Source organism: Chrysemys picta, chromosome 3, assembly GCF_011386835.1.
Source record: "Chrysemys picta bellii isolate R12L10 chromosome 3, ASM1138683v2, whole genome shotgun sequence".
Taxonomy (NCBI): domain Eukaryota; kingdom Metazoa; phylum Chordata; order Testudines; family Emydidae; genus Chrysemys; species Chrysemys picta.
Window position 1 is genome coordinate 192,457,636 of NC_088793.1, and position 23,458 is coordinate 192,481,093.

The 23,458-nt window shown below is 45.5% G+C and overlaps 2 long non-coding RNA genes across 5 annotated transcripts in view; one reads left to right on the forward strand and one right to left on the reverse strand.

Moving 5' to 3' along the window:
• The window catches only part of LOC135982553 (uncharacterized), a 103,436-nt gene that overhangs the window by 16,272 nt on the left and 63,706 nt on the right, over positions 1-23,458 (forward strand). The window lies entirely within an intron of this gene.
• LOC135982554 (uncharacterized) overlaps positions 3,919-23,458 on the reverse strand; it is a 228,096-nt gene continuing 208,556 nt past the window's right edge. Inside the window, exons 1-2 of one of the 2 annotated variants that reach the window (XR_010599958.1) lie at positions 5,226-9,718; positions 3,919-4,510 (exon numbers count right to left, since the gene is read on the reverse strand). This is a non-coding gene — a long non-coding RNA (uncharacterized LOC135982554). Of the gene's footprint in view, positions 4,511-5,225; positions 9,719-23,458 lie in introns of those variants that run through there. The other variant, XR_010599957.1, reaches the window with a different exon arrangement.

Here is a 23,458-nt window from a genome sequence, read left to right on the forward strand (position 1 = left end):
CACACACACACACATTTCTTGCTAGACAAGACCCATATTTAGAAACTGTGTGCCAGCCACTCAGACCAGGCAACCTGCTCCTGGGGTGCAGAGGTATTGAGCTCCAAAAGTTCCAGCTGAAGTCAATAGGAGTTGTTGGTGCTCTGTACCTCTGAAAATCAGGTTCAATAATTGTGTTTAAACTAATTTAGTCTGAACTTGTTTTAAATCCTGTGGAAAACTGGTTCAGATGGCTGTGTTAAAGATACAAAGTGGACAGTTTTTGAATTGGAGAGAATTTTTCTATATGACAGAATTGCGATACTATACTATATTTATATTTGAGGAATTGCTTTCATAAGGTCAATAAAAATTGCTAAAGATAAACATGAGAAGTTTCAACCCCAAATGTACTCCCCCCCCAACACCTGGATTTTTAACTTTTTAGGTGCTTACAGCTATAGAGGAATAAGTTTGATCAAATTCTCTTTTGAGTAAGGGATGGAGTGAGGAGAGCTTTCTCATAATTTTATTTGAGGAGGTGTTTGGATCAGTCACAAAGGTATATTTTGTGTAAACTTCAAGCTTGTCTTAAACTTGTCTTCAATGAGGACAAGTCCTGTTTTTGACAGGTTTGAAGAATTTGTGTTTTAGAAAAAACAAAATGACAAGGAAATCGTGTAGCCTATGTACTAAGTACATAACGTTCCATCATTTAAAAAAAAAACTTTGAAGGTCCAGTATCCCACGTACACACATGCATCACATACTCACTCACACACATACATCACGCACTCGTACACATAGATCACACACGCTCACTCACATATACATCACGCATGCACACTCACTCACACATTAAAGCTACATCTGCTTTAATGGGTCTGGACCCTCCTTATTCCTGGCCTGCTACCTCTCTTCATGAATGTCCTTTATATTTGTTATCTGATTGTGTGATCACTAGATTGTTATTGTTTCTCTTCTCTATGGTCAGCTATTTTGACTTTTGACACCTTTTGGCTTTTTATCACAGTTAGCCAGCAGTTAGTTTCTCTTTTTCCCCCTCCTCTCCAATTCATATGGGTGAGTGTTACACATTTTTCTGTTATTTTCCAGTTGCATTCATAGGCCTTCATTTTCTGGCCTTTTACCAAGGATCTTTCCTCAATTGCTTTTAGCGTCTTACCCTCAGGAGGGACTACCTTACAATTGTTTCAATATTTTCTTTTTATTTGCTTTATCCTTTTCTGTTGAGCCTGTAATTTAGTTCTGCTGACACAAATGGTTAAACTCATAGTCGGAATCTGCTTAAAAACACTCTCAGAAAATACCTAGTTATACTACAGCAGCATCTGTTTTGTTTGCCCACGACAATTTTTTTTTTCCAGAGAATCACACATTAGAGATTAAAAATTCTATTGGGTGATTTATTTTAAATACTTATACACCTCACATCACTGTGGTATCTGAATGCCTCACAATTTTTAATGTACTTATCCTCACAATACCCCTGTGAGGTAAGGAAGTGAGGTTTTACAGGTTGAGGTACCTGGAGACTGGGAGCTAGTTTAACAAAGAAACTGAGAGCACTACCATTCATTTTTAGGTGCCTAGAAGATCACTTGGATTCCCAAAGCCTGGGCTAGGCACCTAGGGTATGTCTACACTACGAGAGTAGTTCGATTGTACTTAAATCGAATATGTGGAATCGATATTACAAAGTCGAACGTGTGTATCCATACTAAGGACAGTAATTCGACTTTGTGAGTCCACACTAACGGGGCAAGCGTCGACATTGGAAGCGGTGTACTGTGGGCAGCTATCCCACAGTTCCCGCAGTCCCCGCTGCCCATTGGAATTCTGGGTCGAGCCCCCAATGCCTGCTGGGGGAAAAAATGTGTCGAGGGTGGTTTTGGGTAACTGTCGTCATCCAACCGTCACTCCCGCCCTCCCTCCCTGAAAGCGCCGGCGGGAAATCAGTTCACGCACTTTTCTTGTGAGTGACAGCGCGGACGCCACAGCACTGCGAGCATGGAGCCCGCTGCGACCATCGCTGCAGTTATGGCCGTTGTCAACACCTCGCACCTTATCATCCACCTTTTCCAGAGGCAGATGCTGAGAAATCGGGCGAGGAGGCTACGGCAGCGCAGTGAGGACATGAAGTCTGAGAGTGGCACAGACCTCTCACAAAGCACGGGACCCCGCGCCGTGAACATCATGGTGGCAATGAGTCATGTTGATGCTGTGGAACGGCGATTCTGGGCCCGGGAAACAAGCACGGACTGGTGGGACCGCATAGTGCTGCAGGTCTGGGATGAATCACAGTGGCTGCGAAACTTTCGTATGCGGAAGGGAACTTTCCTGGAACTTTGTGAGTTACTGTCCCCTGCCCTGAAGTGCAAGGGCACCCGGATGCAAGCAGCCCTGACTGTCCAGAAGCGAGTGGCCATAGCCCTCTGGAAGCTTGCAACGCCAGACAGCGAATCACTTTGGCGTCGGCAAATCTACCGTGGGGGTTGCTGTGATGCAAGTAGCCAATGCAATCGTTGAGCTACTGCTGTCAAAGGTAGTGACCCTTGGAAATATCCAGGTCATCATAGATGGCTTCGCTGCGATGGGATTCCCAAACTGCTGTGGGGCTATAGATGGAACTCACATCCCTATCCTGGGACCGGACCACCAGGCCAGCCAGTACATTAACCGAAAGGGCTATTTTTCAATGGTGCTGCAAGCACTGGTGGACCACAGGGGACATTTTACAAAGATCAACGTCGGATGGCCGGGCAAGGTTCATGACGCTCGTGTTTTCAGGAACTCTGGTCTGTTTAGACGGCTGCAGGAAGGTATTTACTTCCCGGACCAGAAAATAACTGTTGGGGATGTGGAGATGCCTATAGTGATCCTCGGGGACCCAGCCTACCCGCTAATGCCCTGGCTCATGAAGCCCTATACAGGCGCCCTGGACACTGAAAAAGAACTCTTCAACTACCATCTGAGCAAATGCAGAATGGTGGTGGAGTGTGCTTTTGGACGTCTCAAGGGGAGATGGAGAAGCTTACTGACTCGCTCTGATCTCAGCGAAACCAATATCACTATTGTTATTGCAGCTTGCTGTGTGCTCCACAATCTCTGTGAGAGCAAGGGGGAGACCTTTATGGCGGGGTGGGAGGTTGAGGCGAATAGCCTGGCTGCTGATTACGCCCTGCCAGACAGCCGTGCGATTAGAAGAGCCCAGCGGGACGTGCTGTGCATCCGGGAGGCTTTGAAAGCTAGGTTCCTTAGTGAGCAGGGTAACCTGTGACTATTTAGTTTGTTTAAAGAGAAGCTGAACCTGCCCCCGTTTCTTTACCCACTTACTGTTGACTATCCTCTCCAGCTACATACCCCGTTCACACCATCCCCCCCTTCCAACACACTTTTAAAAATAAAATAAATGGAACTTTGTTAATGAACACCGCTTTCTTTATTACGGATTTCGCGGTAAAGTGTTGAAACTGGGACGCAGACTGTGGTGGGGAGCGGGTGTAGTGATGGAAAGAAAGCTTCTAAACTCGAGGAATGACAGGCTCCTGCTCCTAGAGTGGTCCGCAGTGGTGGACTGATTGTTTCAATGGAGCCTGCCACCCCTCCTTTTTGGGACTCTGTGTGTGGGGGCTATGTGACTTTGTGGCGGGGGAGGACGGTTACAGATCCCCTGCTGCGTGGCTCTGTGATCCAGGATAAGGACAGCTGCATAAGATCTCTATCTGCCCCCCCTCACCACAAAGTCACATGCCCTCCCTCCCCCCCACAGAACATGAAAACCACCTCCCAGACTGACCAGGGTGCCTAGTGACTGCAATGTGTGTGTGACCTTCTGCTGAACCTGCCCCCGTGTCTGTACCCTGGTAAAGGTGACTGTCCTCTCCAATTACCAACCTCCTTCCCCCCTTCAAACACACTCTCCCCTAAAAGAACATGATGGAAACAGTAATTAACAGAAACGTATCTTTTATTAGCAACTACACAGTTAGGGGATGAAACTGGGACGGGGGCTTGGGTGAGGCGGGAAGGAAAGGACTTATCAAATTTTTGGGAATGAGAGCCTTCTGGTACTTGAGCAGTCTGCAGGGGTGGAGTGACAGTTTTCACAGCCCCTGCCGCCCCTCCTTCTTGGGACTTTGGGTGAGGGGGGTATGGGAGTTTTTGGCGGGGGAGGGCGGTTAGAGATAGACTGCAGCAGGGCTCTGTCCTCCTGCCTCCGGTCCTGTAGAACATCCACAAGGCGCCGGAGCGTGTCCATGCTCCCTCATTAGTCCAAGCAGCGTTTGAGTCGCCTGCTGGTCTTCCTGCCGCCACCTCTCCTCCCGTTCGCTGTGTGCTCGCTGGTATTGCGACATGTTCTCCCTCCACTGGGTCTGCTGGGCCGCATCGGCTCGGGAGCAGCCCATAAGTTCTGAGAACATGTTGTCCTGTGTCCTTTTCTTTCTCCGCCTAATCTGCGCCAGCCTCTGCGAGGGGGATGCCAGGGTAGGTCGGGAGACATTCGCAGCTGTGGGATGGGAAAAAGGGAGTGAATTCCTCACAAAGATAATTTTTTGTGAACAATGAACATAGTCTTTCTCTGTGAACAAGACCATGCACAGCACCTATCACATGCGCACTCAGGACAAGGTCGAATTTTCGGCCTTCGCATTCAGTGCCTGGGGTCTTGCAGTGGAGATCAGACAAGCGGGGCAGGACAGCGGAATTCGGGTAGCAGGCTGACATGGTAAGCCGTAGACTTTTGGCTGCTTAAAACTTAAATTAGAGCAGTACCCTCCTTTCACGTTCAAAGCAATGCTCCTATCGTTGGCCAGTTCCTGCTGCCGGCAATCCGGCAAGCATGAACTCTGCTCCTGTCCCACCCCCTCGCGGCTGTCCCCGGGAAAGATCCCTGTATGCTGCCCCTCTCCTGCCTCCACCGCGTGGCTGTAAACCGCCGGTGAGAGTTCTGTAAAGGAACAGGCAAGCAGTCCCAATAGTAACATTCCCCTAATTCTAAGCAGGTCACCATGAGCGACATCACTCTGATGAGGATTTCTGAGACCGAGAAAGAACGCATGCTGCATGAAAGCCAGCAAAAACCAGGGCCGTATGCCGCCATGCTCTGCAAGGCAATGATCCCAGAGTACTTGATGATAGCCTGGCGAGGAAAAGTTTCCTACCATGGAGGACACAATAAGGCCGCTCTCCCCAGGAACCTCATGCAAAGGCTTTCCAATTACCTCCAGGAGAGCTTCGTGGAGATGTCCCATGAGGATTTCAGCTCTATCCCCGGACATATAGACCTTCTTTTCCAGTAGCTGCACTGGCAAGGACTAAAAAGTAGAGTGCCTAGGGCAAACTAATCATGATAAACCGGACATTGTTAGATTCTTTTGCAGTAGTTGCACTGCCAAGGACTAAAACATTAAGCGCCTAGGGCAAACAAATAATGAAAAACCCATTGTTAATATTCCTGTTCTGTTCAAAATAAATGTTTACATGTTTAAAACACTTACCGACTGATCCTTCCCCTGATTCAGGGTCTGGGTTAACGCCTGGGGATGGTTGGTAGGGGATCTCTGTGAGGGTGATGAAGAGATCCTGGCTGTCTGGGAAATCAGCGTTGTAAGCGCTGTCGACTGCCTCGTCCTCCTCCTCACCTTCCTCATCTTCCCCGTACGCTAACATCTCCGAGGAAGCGGCCGTCGACAATATCCCATCCTCAGAGTCCACGGTCAGTGGTGGGGTAGTGGTGGCAGCCGCACCTAGAATGGCATGCAGTGCCTTGTAGAAACGGCATGTCTGGGGCTGGGATCCGGAGCGTCCGTTTGACTCTTTGGTCTTCTGGTACCCTTGTCTCAGCTCCTTGATTTTCACGCGGCACTGCGTTGCATCCCGGCTGTATCCTCTCTCTGTCATGGCTTTTGAGATCTTCTCGTAGATCTTTGCATTCCGTCTTTTCGATCGCAGCTCTGAAAGCACGGACTCATCGCCCCACACAGCGATCAGATCCAAGACTTCCCGATCAGTCCATGCTGGGGCCCTCTTTCTACTCTGAGATTGCATGGTCACCTCTGCTGGAGAACTCTGCATCGTTGCCAGTGCTGCTGAGCTCGCCACGATGTCCAAACAGGAAATGAGATTCAAACTGCCCAGACAGGAAAAGGAATTCAAATTTTCCCGGGGCTTTTCCTGTATGGCTGGTCAGAGCATCCGAGCTCGGACTGCTGTCCAGAACGTCAACAGAGTGGTGCACTGTGGGATAGCTCCCAGAGCTATTAGCGTCGATTTCCATCCATACCTACCCTAATTCAACATGGCCATGTCGAATTTAGCGCTACTCCCCTCGTTGGGGAGGAGTACAGAAATCGAACTTAAGAGACCTCTATGTCGACCTAAATAGCTTCATTGTGTGGATGGGTGCAGGGTTAATTCGATTTAACGCTGCTAAATTTGACATAATCTCCTAGTGTAGACCAGGCCCTAGACTCCTTATACAATGATTGGGGAGAGCTAGGCTCCTGAGAAAGGGATCCGCAAAAAACAGTAGCTATATGAAATAAAACTTGTGCTTCATCTGATGATTTCCCCCCTGCCCTTCTCTCTTACTCTTTGAAATATCACAATGAAGCCCCTGGGTGTTACATTCAAGCTAAGCTCTTCCAGTTTCTCCCCAGCTTTCTCAACCTCTAAGATTTCAGGATTAAAAACAGAGTGGCTCCTATTTTCATAAACTGCCCTCTCTCCCTTGATTCTGTTTATATGGCTGCCTCTCTCTTGCTGCTATCACTACAAGCCCCATTCCCAAAAATGCACTGACCCCTCTTCTTGCTAATGTTTTCTAACAGCAGTTATGTTAGACCCAGTGTTTGCAAAACACTGAAATGTTGCCCTAACTCCAAGGCTCAGATTTCATAGCTATCCACTATATCATTAACTTCACTGCTCAGGTGAAGTTAATGGACCTGATTATCCTTTTCCTCTCTCACGTTTTATACCAATGTACCACGATTGATTTCAGTGGCATTGTTGCTAGTTTACACCACTGTTAACGAGAGAAGGATCAGGACCAGTCCCCGCTGGAGAGACTGAGAGAGCCTAGCAGAGAAATGGCAGTAAGGCTATCATTTTAGAGAGGCTTGCTGGTTTCTGTTCATCTACAACAGCTGTCAGAACAGTCCCCTGCTACAGCTCTACATCCTTTCAATCATCTTGCAGTGTATTTTTATTTCATAGATAGGATTTCTGCATCAGTTTGGTTTGCATGCATTTCAAATTAATAAAATCTCATCTAAATGCTATTATTATAACAGGGACAATCTTTCTTACATGCACTGTCAGGGTTAATTGGAACAAAGGGTGGGAGAAAAGGGGCTTGATAAACTGGTAATAGCGCCTCTGTAAATTTTAAAAAATGAACCTGGATTTTATTCCTAAACAAAGGTGATTTGTAGTAGAAAATGACCTGCAGTCAGTTTTGCAACACTGTGATTTTACTCAACTCAAACTTTCCATAGCAAATGGAAAAGGAAAAATATCTAATTAAGGGAAATATTAGTTAACCAAACGATGTCCCTTTCATAATAGAAGTGACTATGGGATTTAAAGGCACATTCTAATTATAACAGTTCACTAATTATCTGCCTTACATCTCATCTTTCTGTCTAATCCCACTTTTAATTATATAGTTCTTTTTTGGCACATTACATATCAAAAGTATTACATTTGACTAAAAATAAATCCTTTTAACTGGCGATGATAGAGAAGAAATACTGTAGCTGCCCCCCTGAAATACATACACTGCATTGTAATAAAATGTTTTCATTGTGCTTTGAAAAGAGAGACTTGATGTAAGAGAAAAAATTGAATGTAAAGACTCGGGGTTTGTAAAGCTTTGAAGTCAGAGTGAGGAAATGCCTCTAAATTACACTGCATTTTGTACATGCGTCTGGCTGCAAGAGTTTATCATCACACATGGCCTCTGACTTGTAATCCATTTTGGAGCCTGATCCTGCTGCCATTGATGTTAAGGGGTGCTTTGCCCTTGGCTTCCTTTGGAATAGGCTTTGGCCTTTGAACTCTGGTAATGTATAATTCAAAGACCTGAAGCAATGCTATGGCATCAGAGCTCCATCACTTAGGAACATCTACTCATCAAGATCTCAGTTAAAGACTACCAAATTGGGAAGGACTTGTGTCAAACAGTTGGGGCATATGACTGTGAGTCAGGAGCTCGGTGTTCTGTTCCTGATCTGCCAGTGAATTGCTGTGTGACCATGGGCAAGTCACACCTTCTCTGTATCTCAGTTGCCTCATCTCAAAACAAGAATAATCATAATTACCTTTGGGGGCTGTTGTGAGGCTTTAGTGGATGTTTGTCAATTGCTCTGACAGCAGGTGCAATGTCAGTGACATGTATTCTTCTTCTTCTTCTTCAAATTATCATTAAAATGCATTTTATTCCACCTACTCTCCTTGGCTTGTGCAGGAGGTAGCAGAAAGATTTAGCTATTATGTGCAAGCAGCAGGCTCTTTTCCTTCCTTTGGGTGTGGGGGTGGTGAGTTTATAGAGGTAAGGACCCTTGACATAAAGAGAGATTTTTTTCAAGGCCTTTAGGCTTGAATCCAAACTGCGAGCTCAGACAGGCCTGTGACTGGCAAGTCCTCTGAGGAGAGACAGCCTGTGGATTAATGATGCCAATCCCTGCTCAAATTTGCATGTATCATTTACTTAGCTTTGCTCCTGATGGAATTAGGTATAATTCTTTATTGAATATTACTCTTAATGTATATTTAAGCATTAAAAATGAATATGCACGTGTGATAAAACGTAGGAAATAATTTATAAATATCTAAAGTAACATAAGATAGAGAGTACTTGGCTGTCCTGCAAACCTGAGCAAATGTCTATATAACACTACTAGGCTTCTTCCTTCTTGGATGTTTTATTATATCTTATTGACCTCTTAACGACAGCCTGCTAGCACCCCAGCCTGCCAGAGTCTGTTGACATTTTCAAATATATAATCGATTCTTCAGTTTTTAATATCTCTCCTATGTTAAACTGCATTGGATTGAAGCTTGGCATACAGGTCATCAGCCCAGATGCGATTTTTCACCCCTATAAAATTATTTACAGCAGTTAAGCATTTTTTTTAATTTTAGGTAGCCTTAATCATCTTCTTTTTCTCTCTCTTTCTGAAGCAAAATCTTCATCAGCTGTGGATATGAAAAAATATAGATTTCTTGATAATGATTCCTTTCTTGGATGCGTTGCAGCTAGTGGTGCAAGGGTTTTATGGTTTGGGGCAAAAAGCCACTGCAAGTAATAATAATCATTGTCCCTAATTAAAGTGCACTTAATTGCTCTTGCCATTTTTTTCAAAGGGGTGGGAGGGAGATTAATGCTTCTGTAGGTCCAACATTATTTAATTTAACCATTTCAGCACAGTCTTGCAGTCCTTGCATAGGCAGGCTGAATTAAGGTCTACATCCACCAGGTTTCAGACAAATCCTGACTTCTAGCAAAGACACTTGCCAGGCCTGACTCCACTGCCTTGCACCCTGTGGAGTTATTTAGATCTGTGCAAAGTGGGTGCACTGCAAAATGCTTCCACGCTGATTTGTTAGCATTTTACATCTGCTTTGCAGCGATCTAAATGACTGCACAAGGTGCAAGGCAGAATTGACATCAGTTCTTCCCAAGCAGACCAGGGTACAGTTACTCTGCAACACCTCCATTCCTGCCCTCCCCCCTCCCCCCCCACAGCAGGGACTCTCAGAGCCGGGGTCAGCTGACATGGGATTGCACTATGGGGCTAAAAATAGCAGTGCAGATGTTCCTGCTTGGGCTAGAGTTTGGGCTCTGAGACCCAGTGAGGGGTGAAAGTCTCCGAGGCCAGGCTCCAGCCCAAGCAGGAATGTCTACAACTGCTATTTTTAGCCCTGTAGTGCAAGCCCCGTGAGCCTGAGGCTAGGTCTATACTATGCGCCTGAATCGGCGGGTAGAAATCGATCTCTCGGGGATCGAATTATCGCGTCTTGTCGGGACGTGACAATCGATCCCCGAATCGACGCTCTTACTCCACCAGCGGAGGTGGGAGTAAGCGCCATCGATGGGGAGCTGCGGAGGTCGATTTTGCTGCCGTCCTCACAGCGGGGTAAGTCGGCTCCGATGGGTTGAATTCAGCTACGCTATTCGCGTAGCTGAATTTGCGTATCTTAAATCGACCCCCCCCCCCCGTAGTGAAGACCTGCCCTAAGACAGTTACTTGAGGTCTGAGACTTGCTGCCACAGGGTTTTTTTTTTTTTTTTTTTCAGTGTAGACATACCCTGTTTCTTGTCCAGCTCAGCCTACCAGGGACAAGAGCTTGCTTTACAGTCCTCCCTAGGAGCCAAGAAGGCCTGGCCTCATTTCATTCTCTCTGCCAACCAACCAATATGTTTTAGCCTTCCTTTTTGCAGCCGGTCTCTTTCTCTCTCTGTGGTAGCCACAGTGTCCTCATCCATGTGCACATTCATCTGTTGGCCGATCCAGACTCCTTCGGTTCCCCGCACGGCAGTCTGTACAATGCATCGGTCTGGAAATAGTATCCAAGACACATGAGGTGGCCCAGCTCCTTTTGTGTCCTGTTCCGCTTTGCCCCTGTCCCTGTAGGTCACTCACTGGCTTTGACGTGACACAGTGACTTTTGCTGAAGAGCTGCAGGGAGACAGGCAGGGCGTCTGTGTCTCTTGGGTTCCGGAACAATATTCCTCTTCTGTTCCCATCCCCTCTGCAGCTTCTTCCAACCAGCTACGGGAATATGGATGGGGAGCAGCCATGGGCAACACATCAGCCTTACAAGTTGGGCTTTCATTGTTGCAGGGCTAGGCAGAGAGAGGGTGCTATGGAAGCAGAGAGGCTCTCCATAATGTGCCTTAGATCCATGGGATTTATATGTATAAATTCCAGCCCTCCCCCCCCCCCCCCCCCGAAGCCAAACCCATTGCTCTCTCTGCCATGCCACCAGCTCCTCCTCTCAGAGGGGACAATGCAGAGAAGTTATCCTTTGTGGAAATAATTTAACAGGGATGAAACCAAGAATTTAATATATAATGATATCTTTTCCACAGATTTTTTAAACCAACCTATAGAATTGAATAGAGAATCCAGAGGCATCTTTAAAAATTCTATAGAAATGTTATTGTTCTGCCCAGAATTCTACAGGTCTTCTCCATAAGGGAGCTGACAGCCAAAGCCATGGAGGTTTTCACCTAAGATTTCCCCCCCTGTGTGGGAGGGGAAGATATTGGCTCAAAATGGGACCGAGACTTGCAATCATCTAGCACTCATAATCTGTACTGAAGACAAGTGGAATCTGCCTGTATACAGAGGGGGATTAAGAATTGATCATTGGTTATGGGCCCTGTTCAGAGGAGGTTCTATGTCTGGGCAGTGGGATAGAGCAGAATGAGACAACAGCACTGGTTGGCGTGCATCAATCACAATTGATAGCTACTGTCCAACTGATTGCAGAAGGCGGACATTAGGACTCAAGGGAATGAGATACTGTGGCTCTAAATTTCCTTGTACCAAGGCCAACGTGTCACACTGAGTGACTGCTCCCAGGCTCTGCCTCCTGCAGGGTAACCATATCTCACACACGCTTTCTTCTCCCCGCTTGGAGCTGAGCTCCTACATTTTGGCCATGGAAGTCAGAGAGGCACTGAAGCGGAGGGGCACATATTCCCCTCGGAGAATAAGCCTGAGCAACACCTACTCCGTTTTTCTTAGAGCACATTTCTATCCGTCGTTGTCACCGTGAAATATCACAATTGCATAACAGACTTTAATAAACAGAATATTTGTTTTCATTTTTCCTCACTTAATTTCGTAACTAATTCAAAGTGAATCTGCTTGGCATTCAAGCGGTGAGCCTGGCTGCCCTTTTAACAGATTACACGGAAACTTTACTACGCTAAAAAGCAACAGAGGGTCCTGTGGCACCTTTGAGACTAACAGAAGTATTGGGAGCATAAGCTTTCGTGGGTAAGAACCTCACTTCTTCAGATGCAAGTAATGGAAATCTCTAGAGGCAGGTATATATCAGTGTGGAGATAACGAGGTTAGTTCAATCAGGGAGGGTGAGGTGCTCTGCTAGCAGTTGAGGTGTGAACACCAAGGGAGGAGAAACTGTTTCTGTAGTTGGATAGCCATTCACAGTCTTTGTTTAATCCTGATCTGATGGTGTCAAATTTGCAAATGAACTGGAGCTCAGCAGTTTCTCTTTGGAGTCTGGTCCTGAAGTTTTTTTGCTGTAAGATGGCAACCTTTACATCTGCTATTGTGTGGCCAGGGAGGTTGAAGTGTTCTCCTACAGGTTTTTGTATATTGCCATTCCTGATATCTGACTTGTGTCCATTTATCCTCTTGCGTAGTGACTGTCCAGTTTGGCCAATGTACATAGCAGAGGGGCATTGCTGGCATATGATGGCATATATAACATTAGTGGACGTGCAGGTGAATGAGCCGGTGATGTTGTAGCTGATCTGGTTAGGTCCAGTGATGGTGTTGCTGGTGTAGATATGTGGGCAGAGTAGGCATCGAGGTTTGTTGCATGGGTTGGTTCCTGAGTTAGAGTTGTTAAGGTGCGGTGCGTGGTTGCTGGTGAGAATATGCTTAAGGTTGGCAGGTTGTCTGTGGGCGAGGACTGGCCTGCCTCCCAAGGTCTGTGAAAGTGAGGGATCATTGTCCAGGATGGGTTGTAGATCACTGATGATGCGTTGGAGAGGTTTAAGCTGAGGACTGTAGGTGATGGCCAGTGGAGTTCTGTTGGTTTCTCTTCTGGGCCTGTCTTGTAGCAGGAGGCTTCTGGGTACACGTCTGGCTCTGTTGATTTGTTTCTTTATTTCCTTGTGTGGGTATCGTAGTTTTGAGAATGCTTGGTGAAGATCTTGTAGGTGTTGGTCTCTGTCTGAGGGGTTGGAGCAGATGCGATTGTACCTCAGTGCTTGGCTGTAGACGATGGATCGTGTGGTGTGACCGGGGTGGAAGCTGGAGGCATGAAGGTAGGCGTAGCGGTCGGTTGGTTTTCGGTATAGGGTGGTGTTAATGTGGCCATCGCTTATTTGTACGGTGGTGTCCAGGAAGTGGACCTCCTGTGTAGATTGGTCCAGGCTGAGGTTGATGGTGGGGTGGAAGCTGTTGAAAGCATGGTGGAATTCTTCCAGGGCCTCCTTCCCATGGGTCCAGATGATGAAGATGTCATCAATATAGCGTAGGTAGAGAAGGGGCATGAGTGGACAGGAGCTGAGGAAGCGTTGTTCCAGGTCAGCCATAAAAATGTTGGCATATTGTGGGGCCATGCGGGTGCCCATAGCGGTGCCACTGGTCTGGAGGTATATATTGTCACCAAATTTGAAATAATTGTGCGTGAGGATAAAGTCACAGAGCTCAGCAATAAGTTGTGCTGTGTCATCATCAGGGATACTGTTCCTGACAGCTTGTATTCCATCTGTATGTGGGATGTTAGTGTAGAGAGCCTCTACATCCATGGTGGCTAGGATGGTGTTTTCTGGGAGGTCACCAATGCATTGTAGTTTCCTCAGGAAATCTGTGGTGTCACGGAGATAGCTGGGAGTGCTGGTGGCGTAGGGTCTGAGTAGGGAGTCCACATATCCAGACAGTCCTTCAGTGAGAGTGCCAATGCCCGAGATGATGGGGCGTCCAGGATTTCCAGGTTTGTGGATCTTAGGTAGTAGATAGAATAACCCCGGTCGGGGCTCTAAGGGTATGTTGATTTGTTCCTGTGTTAGTGTAGGGAGTGTCCTGAGTAGATGGTGTAGTTTCTTAGTGTATTCCTCAGTGGGATCTGAGGAAAGCGGCCTGTAGAATTGGGTATTGGAGAGTTGTCTGGCAGCCTCCTTCTGGTAGTCAGACCTGTTCATGATGACAACAGCACCTCCTTTATCAGGCTCTTTGATGATAATGTCAGGGTGGTTTCTGAGGCTGTGGATGGCATTGCGTTCTGCACGACTTAGGTTATGAGGCAAGCGATGTTGTTTTTCCACAATTTCTGCCTGTGCACGTCGGCGGAAGCATTCTATGTATAGGTCCAGACTGTCATTTCGACCCTCAGGAGGAGTCCATGTGGAGTTCTTCTTCCTGTGTTGTTGGTGGGAGGGTATCTGTGTATCAGTGCGCTGTTCAGTGTTATCATGAAAGTATTCTTTGAGTCGGAGGCGGCGAAAGTAGGCTTCCAGATCACCACAGAACTGTATCATGTTCGTGGGGGTGCTGGGGCAAAAGGAGAGTCCCCGAGATAGGACAGACTCTTCTGCTGGGTTGAGTGTGTAGCTGGATAAATTGACGATATTGCTGGGTGAGTTAGGGGTACCCCTGTTGTGGCCCCATGTGGCAGGTAGGATTTTAGACAGCTTACGGTCCTTTTTCCTTTGTAGAGAGGTGAAGTGTGTAATGTAGATCTCCTGTCTTATTTTAGTAAAGTCCGTTTGTGTGGAGGGTTGGTTATTTATGAGAGTCTCCAGGTTGGAGAGCTCTTTCTTTCAAATACAGACAGATATCATCTTCCTTTCCAAATGCAAACAGATGGACATCATACCAAATGGACTGAAGGTGAAAAATCCATTGCTATCTACATACTGCACAGACCACAGTGAGAGATTATGCCATACGTTATCAAAGAAACTGAGGAACCACCTGATCAGCATCCTATACAGCAAACAGAAAAACATCAAGAAAGAGCTCTCCAACCTGGAGACTCTCATAAATAACCAACCCTCCACACAAACGGACTTTACTAAAATAAGACAGGAGATCTACATTACACACTTCACCTCTCTACAAAGGAAAAAGGACCGTAAGCTGTCTAAAATCCTACCTGCCACATGGGGCCACAACAGGGGTACCCCTAACTCACCCAGCAATATCGTCAATTTATCCAGCTACACACTCAACCCAGCAGAAGAGTCTGTCCTATCTCGGGGACTCTCCTTTTGCCCCAGCACCCCCACGAACATGATACAGTTCTGTGGTGATCTGGAAGCCTACTTTCGCCGCCTCCGACTCAAAGAATACTTTCATGATAACACTGAACAGCGCACTGATACACAGATACCCTCCCACCAACAACACAGGAAGAAGAACTCCACATGGACTCCTCCTGAGGGTCGAAATGACAGTCTGGACCTATACATAGAATGCTTCTGCCGACGTGCACAGGCAGAAATTGTGGAAAAACAACATCGCTTGCCTCATAACCTAAGTCGTGCAGAACGCAATGCCATCCACAGCCTCAGAAACCACCCTGACATTATCATCAAAGAGCCTGATAAAGGAGGTGCTGTTGTCATCATGAACAGGTCTGACTACCAGAAGGAGGCTGCCAGACAACTCTCCAATACCCAATTCTACAGGCCGCTTTCCTCAGATCCCACTGAGGAATACACTAAGAAACTACACCATCTACTCAGGACACTCCCTACACTAACACAGGAACAAATCAACATACCCTTAGAGCCCCGACCGGGGTTATTCTATCTACTACCTAAGATCCACAAACCTGGAAATCCTGGACGCCCCATCATCTCGGGCATTGGCACTCTCACTGAAGGACTGTCTGGATATGTGGACTCCCTACTCAGACCCTACGCCACCAGCACTCCCAGCTATCTCCGTGACACCACAGATTTCCTGAGGAAACTACAATGCATTGGTGACCTCCCAGAAAACACCATCCTAGCCACCATGGATTTAGAGGCTCTCTACACTAACATCCCACATACAGATGGAATACAAGCTGTCAGGAACAGTATCCCTGATGATGACACAGCACAACTTATTGCTGAGCTCTGTGACTTTATCCTCACGCACAATTATTTCAAATTTGGTGACAATATATACCTCCAGACCAGTGGCACCGCTATGGGCACCCGCATGGCCCCACAATATGCCAACATTTTTATGGCTGACCTGGAACAACGCTTCCTCAGCTCCTGTCCACTCATGCCCCTTCTCTACCTACGCTATATTGATGACATCTTCATCATCTGGACCCATGGGAAGGAGGCCCTGGAAGAATTCCACCATGCTTTCAACAGCTTCCACCCCACCATCAACCTCAGCCTGGACCAATCTACACAGGAGGTCCACTTCCTGGACACCACCGTACAAATAAGCGATGGCCACATTAACACCACCCTATACCGAAAACCAACCGACCGCTACGCCTACCTTCATGCCTCCAGCTTCCACCCCGGTCACACCACACGATCCATCGTCTACAGCCAAGCACTGAGGTACAATCGCATCTGCTCCAACCCCTCAGACAGAGACCAACACCTACAAGATCTTCACCAAGCATTCTCAAAACTACGATACCCACACAAGGAAATAAAGAAACAAATCAACAGATCCAGACGTGTACCCAGAAGCCTCCTGCTACAAGACAGGCCCAGAAGAGAAACCAACAGAACTCCACTGGCCATCACCTACAGTCCTCAGCTTAAACCTCTCCAACGCATCATCAGTGATCTACAACCCATCCTGGACAATGATCCCTCACTTTCACAGACCTTGGGAGGCAGGCCAGTCCTCGCCCACAGACAACCTGCCAACCTTAAGCATATTCTCACCAGCAACCACGCACCGCACCGTAACAACTCTAACTCAGGAACCAACCCATGCAACAAACCTCGATGCCTACTCTGCCCACATATCTACACCAGCAACACCATCACTGGACCTAACCAGATCAGCTACAACATCACCGGCTCATTCACCTGCACGTCCACTAATGTTATATATGCCATCATATGCCAGCAATGCCCCTCTGCTATGTACATTGGCCAAACTGGACAGTCACTACGCAAGAGGATAAATGGACACAAGTCAGATATCAGGAATGGCAATATACAAAAACCTGTAGGAGAACACTTCAACCTCCCTGGCCACACAATAGCAGATGTAAAGGTTGCCATCTTACAGCAAAAAAACTTCAGGACCAGACTCCAAAGAGAAACTGCTGAGCTCCAGTTCATTTGCAAATTTGACACCATCAGATCAGGATTAAACAAAGACTGTGAATGGCTATCCAACTACAGAAACAGTTTCTCCTCCCTTGGTGTTCACACCTCAACTGCTAGCAGAGCACCTCACCCTCCCTGATTGAACTAACCTCGTTATCTCCACACTGATATATACCTGCCTCTAGAGATTTCCATTACTTGCATCTGAAGAAGTGAGGTTCTTACCCACGAAAGCTTATGCTCCCAATACTTCTGTTAGTCTCAAAGGTGCCACAGGACCCTCTGTTGCTTTTTACAGATTCAGACTAACACGGCTACCCCTCTGATACTTTACTACGCTAAACCACACTATATGCAATTTCATAATGTTCTTTAACAGATCACGAGTACGACAGCTTATGGGCACCATTGATGATGATGGGACTTTGCTTAGTAAGGATAATATGCTGCTAGATAGCATTCGGTGACAAATACCTATTTCAGGTGAATTTTGCATAGTGATAACAATATGCAGTGTCACTCTGTAGAGTAACCCAATATGGTTGATACAGAGTAATAGCAAGGTGGCCTAGAAATCTAGCTGTCTAGTAGTTAGAGCAGGAGACTGAGGACTCTGGTGTGGGTTCCCGGGTTTCCCAGCCATGCCACCGACTCACTGTATAACTGTGGGTAAGTCACTTAGGTGAATATTTCCAGAGGTATCTCAGCACTGGCCTCACTATGGATTTAGGTGCCAAACTTTAGACACGGAGGATCAGATCCTCAGCTGGTGTCAATCATTGACCTCAGTGGCACTACAGAGATTTACACCAGCTGAGGATCTGACTCAGAGTTTGGTCCTTAACCTCTATATGTGTCAGTTGATCCCTTTGAAAATTGGGTTTTGTGAGGCTTAATTTTTTATCAAACTGCTCCGAAGGCTTTATATGAAGGGTGTGCGAGGTATGACAGTATGATTAGTCTGTTTAGTTAATGAAACTCAGCTGGCATTCCATTCCTGGGGCAGGGGGAACCGTACGTTAAAAGGACATAGGCATGTAGCTGACATTACTGACAATCATTCAGAAACCACCAGGTTCTATAGCTCTTCCATAATAGTCTTAAAAACCAAGGAAAGCAGATACAAAGCAGGGAATCCATGTTAAACCACACTACATGCAGCACTTATATTTGATAATGAAGTTAATGAAGCCTTTCTGGGGGTGAGGGGTACAGGTTAAAAGGACATAGGCATGTAGATGACATCACACTTAGCAAACAGACCCACGGCTGACAACTGCTGGGTTCCACGGAGGAAATACCTTGTTACTGACACTCAGTGACACCTTATGGCAATGGTGCTGGAACAGTTTTGCCCCATCCACACTAGTGGTTGAACTGGTTTCAGCGCTGGTGCCGCAGGACCAGCTGTTGGCAATGGGTCAGTTTCCTGGTCTATTTGGTGCCCTCAACTAACCAATTCAGCGTTAAGGCACCAGTGCCATCTCTGTGCAGTGAATACAATACACAAGCGCACTCACCATTTTGAGGACTAAAGGACCTGATCCTCAGTAGGAGTCAGGTTGTACATGAGAGGCAATACCCAGCACTCTAGGGTATATTAAGAACTGAGGCAGCCTTAAACCTTTATGCATTTAAGTCAGGTCCTTACCGTCATTTTATGATTTTTCTTTGTATTGAAACCTATGTAGACATGTTTTATATTTAAATGAGAGTCCAATTGCACAGTCTGTAGGCAGGCAAAACTCTCATTATCTGCAGCAAGGCTGAGATCATCCAGTCTCTCTCCAGAGAGAGAACAAACTAAATACCAGTCAAATGCTACATGCAGAAGGGAAGATGCATGAAAACAGTATCATGCTTTCTCCCCCTGACAGCCCAAGAATTCCCCTCCCTCCCCCCTGGGTTTCCAGCTCTGGGGTGGTTTTGGGGTGCGGGGAAGTCATAATAGGGTCAGGGGTATGTCCACTCCCAGCAGTTGCAGACTCTAAAAAAAAAAATCGGCAGGAAATTTCCATTGTGAGATAATACTAAACCATTTGTTTCATTGAAACCTTCTTCACGCTTTGAAACAAACAGACAAAAAAAAAAAAAAACCCCGATGAAGAGTTTGGCGTTGGATGCTGGAGGTGTGTGAATGACCCCTTCCCTTTCTTGTATTCTCCCTATGCTTCTCCCCTAGCTTGGTGGATTCGTCTTCAATTCCCCAGTCTCTAGACTAATCGTTGTTGGCCCCTGTGATGTTCACTCCCCTGCTTATTCCAATGGGGAGTGAACATCGCCCCTTCTCTCGACGGAATGTCCAGGTGGAAATTCCAACAAGCTGAAGCTGGTGGAGCCTCCTGCTCTCTCTGAACATTCAGACAAACTCTGTCCTACAGTGTGATGTATTCCCGGCACATCCCAAAGAAGGTGTGTATCCTCAGCACTCCTCAGCACCTTCTGACGGACACACTTCGCTAAGATACCGTGACATCACTCTGCAAGAGCCCAGGAGACACTGTTTAGGATCCAGGATTATTCTTACTTATATTATCTAAGTGGGAAAAAAGAAAGTAGACGGATGGAATAACAATTAAAAATATATATCTAGCAAATCTCTCTCCTTATCAAGCTGACTGATTTTCCTTTGGGGTCCCTCAGTGTCACATTATTGCAGTAACCACGTCAGAGGTTTTCCTTTAGCAAAGCTACTCAAATTAATCATCTGCAGGCCAATTTGGCAATTTCACAGCTAAGGTTAGACTCGGTGTTACTTTGCAATCAGATGTAAAAAGTTTGCCAAATGGCTTGAAAACTGAAACCAACCTTCGCCTCAGCTTGGAAAAGAGGAGACTAAGGGGGGATATGATAGAGGCACATAAAATCATGTGTTGTGGAGAAAGTGAATAAGGAAAAGTTATTTACTTGTTCCCATAATACAAGAACTAGGGGCCACCAGATGAAATTAATTGACAGCAGGTTTAAAACAAATAAAAGGAAGTTCTTCTTCATATAGTGTATAGTCTACCTGTGAAACTCCTTGCCTGAGGAGGTTGTGAAGGCTAGGACTATAACAGGGTTTAAAAGAGAACTATATTAATTCATGGAGGTTAAGTCCATTAATGGCTATTAGCCGGGATGGGTAAGGAATGGTGTCCCTAGCCTCTGTTTGTCAGAGGGTGGAGATGGATGGCAGGAGAGAGATCACTTGATCATTACCTGTTAGATTCACTCCCTCTGGGGCACCTGGCATTTTGGCCACTGTTGGTAGACAGGATACTGGGCTGGATGGACCTTTGGTCTGACCCAGTATGGCCATTCTTATGTTCTATAGTTATGTAACTTGTGGGGCAAGAATTTTCTATACTGACTCTCAGTTCCAGTCAATGTATATGGTTTACATATGGAATTAAAAGATAGATTCACTGCCACACGTTCCCTCAAAACAATTGTTTGTCTTGTTATATTATTTTAAATTAGTGCTATGTGTAATCCCTCATTTGACTCCTCAGTGGATCATAATGCCCCACAGCTTGTTACATATTTCCCAGTATGTCCTGAAAACTGTAGAAGATTAGTAGGTCATTATTTGCCCCATCTAAGCTTATAAGGCTGGCCCTGCTAGTCTCCTCAAATCTGGAGAAAGTGTAACTGCCACATTCTTTGTGTTGGACAATGTTAAGAAAGTATTATGGATGTTGTTTAGCATTGCTAAATACATACAGGTGGACATTTCCGTTGACACTGAGACTGATCCTACTCACTATAAGGTGTGACTCTGCTCTGAAAATGTACTCTGCAAGAAACAGTGCCCACTGCACAACTTGAGAGGCTGTGGTAGCACAACTTGTCTGAATGGCCAGGATGGCCTTTATGGTAATGGTGGTAGAATGGAGCAGAGCAGCCTGAAGGAAACAGTCCCAAAGAAAGTCCAATCTCTCAGTGAAAAGACAAACCTTTTCAATGAAGAAATGTTGATGCATGAGCCAAGGCTCATGTAGGGATCTCCCATGAGGTGTAAGCCGTTCCTCAGAAAAGGAGGCAATAGCTAATAGAATTGGCATGGTGAATGGTTGCAGAAGGACTGAAGAAGTTGGAGGACTTTCATACACATGCAAAGGACAAACTTAGCCAAAGGAAACCAGAGGAGGCCCAGGTAGCTCAGAACATTCTGCTCAAAAGGGGAGGGATAGCTCAGTGGTTTGAGCATTGGCCTCCTAAACCCAGGGTTGTGAGTTCAATCCTTGAGGGGGCCACCTAGGGATCTGGGGCAAAATCAGTACTTGGTCCTGCTAGTGAAGGCAGGGGGCTGGACTTGATGACCTTTCAAGGTCCCTTCCAGTTCTAGGAGATAGGATATCTCCATTATTAAAACTAGCCATGCAGTTGGTGGTCTGGAAACTATCCAGATAAGCCACTAGAGACAGAGTAAAGAAGCAATCAACTGATACATCATTATGCCTTAGCTGGTGCCTCTTTTGAACTGCATTTGATGGCCCAGCAGCCAGAGGAGGAGTGAGGTACATCATCTCCGCTTACACCTGCTTAAGCCATGAATAGCCCTAGTCCGTGCCAATCAGTCTATAAACCCCCTCCCACAATTCTGAAACTAGGTTGTAAGCATCTATCCCCCAAACCCAGTTATTTGCATGTGTCCATCCTTCGCATGCACAAACGTTGCACATGCCTGGCCTCCTCATTTCGAAACCCCATGTGTACTAATTCCCCATGGCAGCTCAGAGCAGAAGCGTATGTGGATATTTTAGTGGGCGAAAGGATATGAAAAATGTAGCCCTTAATCTCTTTGTGCTGCAGTGTAAAATATCTATAATATTTAAGTAGTACGCGTCCCAGGTGTATGGTGGGAAATGCTTGTAAATGTCCCTAAGAGCCTCAGGTGAAAGGTTTTGTATTGTAATCAATTAACAATAATTAATCTTCCTCTATTTATTTATTTTATAATATTCCTTACTTGTCTTTGCTTAGATACTGCTGCAGTGGGTACCCTAGAAATATCTTAAATAGGGCCAAGTATAATAAGTATATTATTATCATCAACAATAACAATAACTATTTTGTACATCTATAACTCTTTTCACCCCAGGATAGCAAAGAAATTTACAAACATTAACAAAGCATCACAACACCCCGTGCAATAGGTAAGTAGTATTACTATATCAGTTTGAGAGACTGGCAAATTGACATCAAGGGAAGTTAAGTGACTTGCCTAAGATGTTTCAATAACTCAATGGCAGAGCCAGAAGCCAGGTCTCCCGACAGGCTGCAAATGGGGAACAAACCTTACACTTCGAACATCTGTCAGTCTTCCTTGGTACGGTACGCTATCTCACTTTCTTTTAATAAACATGTACTTGAGAATTTGTGATCTATTTACAGGGGGCCGTGCTCTGTCCTCAGATAATTATGTGGGGCTTTCATGGGAATCAAAGTTACATGTGCATCCAAGGGCAGAATTCAGCCCTGGGTGGATTCAAATACAAACATCTGAGTGCAATACTTTTTTGTGTGAACATGTTTATTTTTGAAAAATGCCACTGATTGAGATTGAAAATGCCCTGCGACCACTGGAAAGGTTAGTGGCCATTTTTCTATTACACTGCCAGCCATTACAGAATCCCCAAATAACTTAGTGACTGCACCTATTCTTCATAATATATCCAGCTGGCTCATGAAAACCAATGAATTATTCTTGATTTTAGGGCAATAACTACAAATATTTCAAAGTGAAAAGGAATTGACCCAACCTACTGTGCACATTATTTATTCAGAGGTAGTACAAAAACGAGTCCCTGATGTTACTAAAACAAATCCTAATAAGTACAGAGAGCATCAATTACAGGCTTTCCTTTATAGTCCTATATATCTCCTTTCCTTTCTAGTGACGGTATCACATGCAAAGGTGAACTGTGCTGGCTTTCAAATCTATGGAGCTTTCATAATTATAACCCCTATTTTAACCTCTTTTATAAGACGTACTATACTGATTCATATTAAGAGTTCTGAATCCCAACCTAGCCTATGAGAAAGTATACTTTACCTTATCTTTAAAGCTTGCTTATTATAAAGCACACATAAAAATAGGAAATATTAAATAGTCATAACATCTTGCATATAATACATCAGCATACAGAACGTAAGTTAGAAGTGATGCAAAATAGATCTTACGAATTTTACTAGGAATTTTGTTTTAAGCTTTGTAAATATTCAGCATGCACACTTTCCAACATAATTAAACTAGAGAAATATTAATTGCAGTGGAATAGTCAGATTTTTTTTTGTTCTAGTCTGTATGGAAGGTCCTTCTATTTAATCAGAAAGCTTGGAATGATTCCTAATCTATCATAAAATTTTTAAAGACATGATTAATCCCATTGTTTAAATTCTGTTTTATTGCTGTGAGAAACTCTCATAAATGATCCTGCACCTTTCTCTGTGATCATT